Raw genomic sequence first — 7,000 nt, 5'->3', positions numbered from 1 at the left:
AGCTAGAATCTTTATCGGTTCTTCATAGTAAGTCATGTCTGGTTGAATCTCAACCTTTGTCTAAGAAATCACATGTGACGGATCTGAATGATAACGACGTAGCATAGACACATGAAATACATTTTGAATCTTCTAACTCAATCGGAAAGCTAACCAATATGCTAATGGTCCGACTCTCTCAATCACTTCAAACGGTCCAATAAAACATGGACTTAGTTTGCCTTTCTTCCCAAATCTGAGAACTTTCTTCCACGGGGATACTTTCAAAAAAAAAAAAAAAAACTTTGTCACCAACTTGATATTCGATCTCTTTTCTTTTTAAATCTGCATATGACTTACGCACGTCTCAAGTCGCTTTTAAACAATTTCGATAACTTTCACTTTTCTTCTTTTCTTTAACTAGATCAACCTCAGAATCCGCTTTCTTTAAGCTCATCCAATATAAAGGTGTGCGACATTTACGTCCATACAAAGCTTCATAAGGTGCCATCTTCAAACTCATTGATAACTATTATTGTAGGCAAATTCTACTAATGGTAAATATTTTTCCCAACTACCTTGAAATTCTAATACACAACATCTAAGCATATCTTCAAGTACCGAATAACTCTCTCGATCGACCGTCGGTTTGAGGGTGGAAAGTCGTACTAAAACTCAACTTTGTGCCCAAAGCCTTCGTAATTTCTTCCAAAACCGTGAAGTAAATCTTGGATCTCGTCGAAATGATCGATAATGGTACCTGTGTAGTTTGACTATCTCGACATATACAACTCGCCAACTTGTCAAGTGAATAATCCATACTGAACGGGATAAAATGAGCCGACTTCGTTAACTTATCAATCACAACCTATATGCATCTTTCTTTCTCGTGTAAACGGCAATCCTGTCACAAAATCCATAGTAACTCGATCCCATTTCCACTCGGGGACTAGCACAGTCGCAATAAACTGAAGGTACCGATGTTCACCTTTACCCATTGACAGATCAAACATCTAAAACAAACTCGAAATGTCCCTTTTCATTCCTACCCACCAAGTACATTTTTTTAAATCATTATACATCTTTATACTACCGGATGAATAGACAAAGAACTACTATGTGCTTCTGTAAAATCTTTCGAATAAGCTCATCATTCTTTGGTATGCATACCTGTCTCGGAACATCAAACAACCGTCGAATCGATCCGAAAATCGACTCTACATCCGACTCAAGACCGATCTCTTTTGGTTAACAACTCATGTCATTTTTTTTTTTGAGCTTCACAAATTTCTTCAAGAAACATCGGTTTAGCTCTCAACTCAGCTAAGATAAAACCATCATCCGATAAGGCTAGACTAGTGTTCAAAGCTCTTAATGCAAATAAAGATTTCCTACTCAAAGCATCAGCAACAACATTTGCCTTACCTGGGTGATAATCGATCACTAGCTCATAATCTTTAATCAACTCTAACCATCTTCTTTGCCTCAAATTCAAATCTTTTTGAGTCATCAAATATTTCAAACTTTTGTGATCAGTGAATATGTGGCACTTCTCACCGTACAAATGATGTCTCCAAATTTTCGATTGCAAAAACAATGGCGCTAGCTCTAAATCATGTGTCGGATAGTTCTTCTCATGTGGCTTTAGTTGTCTAGAGGCATAAGCAATTACCTTCCCTTCCTGCATAAGTACACAACCAAGTCCATTCATGGACGCATCACTGTAAATCACAAACTCCTTACCTGGTTCTAGTTGCACTAAAACAGGAGCTTTAGTCAACAATGCTTTTAACTTGTCAAAACTCTGTTGACACTTCTCAGTCCATTCAAACTTAACATCCTTTCGCAGCAATCTTGTCAGCGGGGTAGCTATCATGGAAAATCCCTCTACAAATCACCTATAATATCCGGCAAGACCAAGAAAACTTTTAACTTTTGATACATTTCTAGGAGGCTTCCAATCAACAATGGCTGAAATCTTGCTCGGATCAACCTTAATACCTTCACGAAACAATATGTCTAAGAAAACCAACTTCGTAACGAACTCACTTTTGCTGAACTTGACATACTGGCGATTATCTTTCGAATCAGAAAGCGTTCTCAAATGCTCGCATGCTCGGTCTCATCATGAGAATAAATCAAGATATCATCAATAAACAAAACTACAAACTTATCCAAGTACGAGTCGAAAATTCGGTTCATTAAGTCCATGAAAATGGCAGGAGCATTAGTCAAGTCAAATGGCATCACAAGGAACTCATAATGACCATACCTAGTCGAAAGCGGTCTTCAAGACATCGACTCTTTAACTCACAACCGATAATATCCGAATCTCAAATCTATCTTGAAAACACAAGAGCTCCTTCAATTGATCAAACAGATCATCAATTCTAGGCAATTGATACTTGTTCTTTCTTGTTACCTTGTTAAGTTGCCGATAATTTAAGCGAATCTCATCGATCCGTCATATTACCTTGTTTCAATTCCAGAATTCCTTTCTCTTCGGTCAATAAACCTCTCGTGATGTACTTTTTACGAAATTCCTCCCGAAAGAAATCCCAAGTGACCCTCTCCTTTGGTACAAGCGATACAAGTGTCTTCCACCAGTAGTAGGTGAGTCTCTAGAAGTGATACTACACATTCCATACATTCCTCGGTGTACAAGATAACTCATCAAAGACTCGATAGTATTTTCTAACCAAAATTCGCTCTTTCGCATCATCATCTTTTGTTGCTCGAAACTCTTACGCCTTTGTTTCTGATTCTATCAACTGGTGGCTTTTCTCTTATCACTGCACTGTGATTGGGGAGCTTGAGCTACATGGGTAGCCCGAGAATCATGAGGGGTGGAGGTCTAACTGCCGGATTCGCATGCGAACGAACTCGGCAAACAAATCATTCAAAGCTTGGAAGAGAGCTTCTCGAGTCACTCCTCCCGATTAATCATTCATGGCCTATTCTCGATGGCGCTACCCTTCTACGGAGCAGCGCATTACTTTCTACATCATCATCACCAGCTCACTCGGGATCCATTACAATAAAACAAAATATTTAAAAATCGTCAGAGAGTCACACTATCAAAATACAAGTATGGCATGTATAGCTAGACTTTTTCTCACACTAGCTGTTCCGAGAACCGACTAAACCTGCTCGATACCAATAAATGTAACGCCCCACGCCTGAAACCGTCACCGAGTCAAGCTTGAGGTGTTACTAAACTTATCTTACCTTTTAAACAACTCTAAATCACTTATTTTAATTTTCGGAATAAACTGTTTTCTGCATCATGGTTACTTAAAATTCATTTCTCGAGTTTCAAAACTCGAAATTAAGATCCGTAAATTTTTCATAAAACTAGACTCATATATATATCTACTAATTTTTTCTAGAATTTTGACTTAGCCAATTAGTACAGTTTATTAGTTAAATTTTCCCTGTTTCAAAACTCGACTGCACTGACCTCTTCTTACTACGAACCATTTTTCTTCCTGTACAAAATTAATATGACTAAGTCGTTTGTTTCTCTCAAAACTAGATTCAACAAGCATTCTAACCATATAAATTATACCTTCTAATTAGTTTTGTACAATTTATGGTGAATTTCCAAAGTTGAAACAGGGATCCAGAAATTGCTCTGACCCTGTTTCACTAAAACTCAGATATATCATAAAATATAATACTTTTACCTGTTTTGCTTATTCCATAAGAAAATATACATAATAAGCTTTAATTTCTTATATTATTCATCTTCAAACTATGTTTTTACAATTTTAGTGATTTTTCAAAGTTACATCATTTCATTACTTGAATCTGTTTTTAGGTTACTTTCACATTTTCATAATTTTCATGTGATAATCATCATTCAATCATACATATTAATAAACATGTATATCATCAGCTATTTTCTTAGCTAATCACTAGCAAGTATTTACACATCATTCATTATTCATATTATACCAAAAGTAGCTAAGTTTCTATACATGCCATACCCAAAACAAAACGACTAGTTATACCGAGTTATTTCTTTGATAGTGTGATCGGCCTCCGACATTTCCTTCGATCCCCGAGTGACTAGATAAGTACTATAAGAAGAAGAAAATAAAGAGATTAAGCACTAGGCTTAGTAAGCTTACAAGCAAATAAATCACAACATTCAACGTAATGGATAATTATGCATAATATCATCTAACATCATAAATTTCTTTACTTCTCAATTTCTATCTTATTCTTTATTCCCTTACCTTCTTTCTTACCTGACCTTTCCTTTTTCATAAGTATAATCTACTTTTCCTTTGCTGTTAATTCACTGTAATTTAACTCGTATCCTGACCCGTTGAACCACTCGGAATACTAAGGATACTAGGGCCGTTCCTGTCTATCAATATCCTGCCAATGCCATGTCTTTGACATGGACTTACATGAATTATTCTTGTCTCCAATGCCATATATAATATGGACTTACATGGCTCAATCCTGTCTCCAAAGCCATATTTCTAATATGGACTTACATTGCTCATTTCGTTACATTCTGTCAACCCTAATATCCTAACATTCTTAGGGTTCAACCGGGACTTTCTAACACTTTTCCTCTGTCACTTCACCTTAAATTCGACTTTAAATATTTTCATAACATAAATATATAAATGCTGGAAATTGACAATAATAATGTAAAATAAAAGAATATTGCATTTATTTACTGTAAACTTACCTTGATACAAAATGTGACTAAACCTTACACTTTAGTCCTTTACTTTTTCTTTTCCTCGTTCTTCTTTGGATTCTTGATCTATAATATAAAATATTTCTACCCATTAGCATTTATTTGATTTCTATTTCACTTCACAATTTATGCTGTTCAAAATTCGAATTTACCCCAAAATTTACAGTTTTTACAATTTAGTCCCTACTCAATTCACCCATCAATTGAACTAATTTTTTCTAAATTAACACTTTTATTTTATCATTATAAACTATTTCACAGCCTTTGATATTCTGAATTTCAACACCAACATCTAATTCACAATTTTGCTCACAATTAGGTCCTAAATACCATTTTCTATCAAAATGACTTAATAAAACAATCTTAATATGAAATTAGAACTTCAATTTCATAATAATTCATCATAAACTACCCTTACTCAGCCAGGGTAACTTCCAATTTCACCCACCAAATCAAAAACTAATGAATTAGATGATTGGACCTAATTGTAAAAGTCACAAAACATAAAATTACTAAGAAATAGTAAAATTGAACTTACATGGTGCAAAATATGAAAAACCAGCATAGGAGACCTATTACGGTGTTTCGGCTGAGAAAGATGAAGAAATGTCTAGATTTTCAATCACATCATTTTTTAACTATTAACTTTTATGCTAATTCCAATTTTGTCCCTTGTTCACATTGTTTTCTTGCTTATTTCATACCCAAACCGTCCAGCCATTAACCTTTGGGTCTAATTGCTCTTTAAATCCATCTTTTAAATACTTAAGCTATTTACTCACAATTTAATAAATTTTGAGTTATTTTCATTTAGTCTTTTTAATTAATTAGCTATTCAAACATCAAAATTTTCTAACGAAACTTTAATACTAACTCAATGACACTTCATAAATATTTATAAAATATTTATAGCTCGATTTTCAAATTCGAGGTCTCGATACCTCGCTTTTGACCCGTCGACCTAATAAATTATTTTAATTCACTAATTTCACCATTTCACAAATTCATCTAAATTCTTACTTGACTCATAAATATTAAGTTACTATCTTGTTCAATCTTATTTGTCCGATTTAGTGATCTGAAATCACCATTTTTGACACCACTGAAAATTAGGCCGTTACATTCTACCTCGGATTTGTGGTTTCACAACCACTGTTCCATTTAGGCCCTATTTCGGGATGTTACAAAAAACTTCTAGAATGCAAGTTTTGCAAATTATTCGATTTAGTCCCTAACCTCAATTTAAGCACTTTATGCATAGAATTTTATCACGAAATTTTCACACAATCATGTAATCATACCATGAACCTCAAAATAATAATATATATATATATATATATATATATTTTACCCTGAATTTTTGGTTTCGCAACCACTGTTCCGTTTAGGCCCTATTTTGAATGTTACATTTCTCCCCCTTTAGGGATTTTCGTCCCAAAATCTTACTGTGAAGAGATATGGGTACTGTTTTCGATAGCCTCTTCAGTTCCCATGTAGCCTCGTCTACCCCATGTCTATTCCATAGTACTTTCACAAGTACAATACTTTTGTTCCTTAATTGCTTTACCTCTCGAGCTAGAATCTTTACCGGTTCTTCACCGTAAGTCATGTCTGGCTGAATCTCAACCTCTGTTTGAGAAATCACATGTGATGGATCTGAACGATAACGACGTAGCATAGACACATGAAATACATTATGAATCTTCTCTAACTCAATCCGTAAAGCTAACCGATATGCTAATAGTCCGACTCTCTCAATCACTTCAAACGGTCCAATAAAACGTGGACTTAGTTTGCCTTTCTTGCCAAATCTGAGAACTTTCTTCCACGGGGATACTTTCAAAAAAACTTTGTCACCAACTTGATATTCGATCTCTTTTCTTTTTAAATCTGCATACGACTTCTGCCTGTCTGAAACTGCTTTTAAACAATTTCTGATAACTTTCACTTTTTCTTCTGTTTCTTTAACTAGATCAACCCCGTAAATTCGGCTTTCTTTAAGCTCTGTCCAATATAAAGGTGTGCGACATTTACGTCCATACAAAGCTTCATAATGTGCCATCTTCAAACTCGACTGATAACTATTATTGTAGGCAAACTCTACTAATGGTAAATATTTTTCCCAACTGCCTTGAAATTCCAGTACACAACATCTAAGCATATCTTCAAGTACCTGAATAACTCTCTCTGATTGACCATCGGTTTGAGGGTGGAAAGCTGTACTAAAACTCAACTTTGTGCCCAAAGCCTTCTGTAATTTCTTCCAAAACCGTGAAGTAAATCTTGGATCTCTGTCTGAAA

The 7,000-nt window shown here is 34.9% G+C and overlaps 1 long non-coding RNA gene across 1 annotated transcript; it reads right to left on the bottom strand.

Moving 5' to 3' along the window:
* Window positions 1-3,854: 3,854 nt before the first annotated feature.
* Window positions 3,855-4,783, bottom strand: LOC128292588 (uncharacterized). The gene is made up of 2 exons (XR_008282573.1): window positions 4,688-4,783; window positions 3,855-4,061 (listed from the first exon to the last, which is right to left on the bottom strand). It is a non-coding gene; the product is annotated as an uncharacterized LOC128292588 (long non-coding RNA).
* Window positions 4,784-7,000: the final 2,217 nt, after the last annotated feature.

Source organism: Gossypium arboreum, chromosome 5 (genome assembly GCF_025698485.1).
Source record: "Gossypium arboreum isolate Shixiya-1 chromosome 5, ASM2569848v2, whole genome shotgun sequence".
In the NCBI taxonomy this organism is placed as follows: Eukaryota; Viridiplantae; Streptophyta; class Magnoliopsida; order Malvales; family Malvaceae; genus Gossypium; species Gossypium arboreum.
This window is presented reverse-complemented; position numbering and strand designations above follow the sequence as displayed.